Source organism: Penaeus monodon, chromosome 28, assembly GCF_015228065.2.
Source record: "Penaeus monodon isolate SGIC_2016 chromosome 28, NSTDA_Pmon_1, whole genome shotgun sequence".
NCBI classification, from domain to species: Eukaryota; Metazoa; Arthropoda; class Malacostraca; order Decapoda; family Penaeidae; genus Penaeus; species Penaeus monodon.
The window spans coordinates 1,180,362-1,180,620 of NC_051413.1; positions in this window are offsets into that span (position 1 = coordinate 1,180,362).

Genomic DNA, 259 nt, shown 5'->3' on the forward strand with positions numbered 1-259 from the left:
AATAAACGCATTTGATCTATTAACCAAAGTAAATTTCGAAAGCCGTTATTACTTTCTTAAACAAACACATACAAGTACACAGATACACTCACTACACGCAGCCGGTAGATGTATGGGCAACCGTGCAAGTGCTGTACTTACGCTGTACGTAAAAAAGAGGCAGTCTTATATACATACTGACTTATATACATACAATTTTTATAAACACTTGTGCATATACACATGCCTATGGTCTGAATGGTTATGTTAATCATATTTT